Below are 1,537 nucleotides of genomic sequence, written 5' to 3'. Positions count from 1 at the left end.
TAAAACACTTCGGCTGGTCGTGGGCTGGTTTGCTGATCAGTGATGATGATTACGGGCTTCACGCTGCTCGATCTTTCCAATATGATCTGAATCTATCTGATGGAGGTTGTTTGGCTTACTTGGAGATCTTGCCTTGGGGCAATGAGCCAAGAGAGCTGAGAAGGATTGTGGATGTAATGAAGAAATCCACAGCCCGTGTTGTTGTGGCTTTTGCTCATGAAAGTCACATGATCGATCTGATGGAAGAGGTAAATGTGTTCTTTTGTAATCAATTACAGAAAAATTGATTATTTATCATTGTACATGCATTTCACTAAGCCACATCTGTTACACATAATATGTTTTTGCTGCTGCACTATGTGGCTGTATCATGTACAGTATATGTCATGTATGTAATCTCATGCCATGTATCATGTTTGTCACTACCATACCATCATAATTCAATAAATCTCAGTGTTACTCACTATCTGTGTAATAACTTGTCACACAACCTGTGTAGTTTGTTAGTTATGTGCAATATATATCATGTGCATTAAAGCTAATATTATCACCTGTGAAATACTTATTTATACAAATTCATCAAACTTGCAGAGTTATATTCTACCATGTTGATCTTTACTATATTTATTTTTGAACTTGTAAATATTATATTTCTTTTTCACTTGTTGGTACTTTATTTTGTACCCTTATTGCATGTTTAGGTGTTTCTTGTTTGTTCTTTTGTTCGTCTCATCGTGAACATTTCATTGCACTGTTGACCTTGTGTTAACCTGCAAATGACAATACACTGGTGAATATTCTTAGTCATTCAGGACATTGTAAATCCAAACAAGATTAAAAGCAGAAACTATTGGACGTCGTGCTTTGACTTGAGGGAAATCAAGCAAAATGTCTTCAGTTACAAATAAAGTCCAGTTGTTTTTGCTTTTAATCTTGTTTGGATTTACATATGACAAATAAACAACATAACATATTTTCAAAAGGCCTTTCTTACAAATAAATAATTTAAAATCCTTGGGGTATAACTCAAAAACCTAAAAAATAGTTTTCTTCGAGTTTTTCAGTTGGTAGCAGCTTCAGTCATTTACATGTGTTTCCAAGCAAGGAGAAAAGTAAAACCTTTTACAAATGTCTCTTTAAGGTTACAATGCCATTTTTAAAGCTCCTTCCTCACACGTGGTTTTCTCTTTGGTTTAACACCGACATGTTTAAATGGATAGTTTTAAAAAAACAGGTCTTCAGATAATGCAAAGCAAAGAAAAGCTATGTTTAGTCAAAGTGGACTTTTACAGTTCTGACATTAAACTGGGTCGTGGGTCATTGTTGACTGAAAAGTTTTGTTTTGGTGATTTTCGATTAGACACAGGAAATCATGAAATCCCACTTTCAGCACTTTAGTTATTATGAATGTAAATTACATGTTATAGTAATGTGTCTGAATTTAAAATGGAGGGAATGGACTCAGTACATTTTTATTTGATAGTTGCTGATGTAGTGGACTAGGCCCATGTCAAAAACTAAGTCTAAGGTCAAAACT

Source organism: Nematolebias whitei, chromosome 6 (assembly GCF_014905685.2).
Source record: "Nematolebias whitei isolate Nwh7 chromosome 6, NemWhi1, whole genome shotgun sequence".
Taxonomy (NCBI): Eukaryota; Metazoa; Chordata; class Actinopteri; order Cyprinodontiformes; family Rivulidae; genus Nematolebias; species Nematolebias whitei.
Note: the sequence above shows the minus strand (reverse complement) of the source record.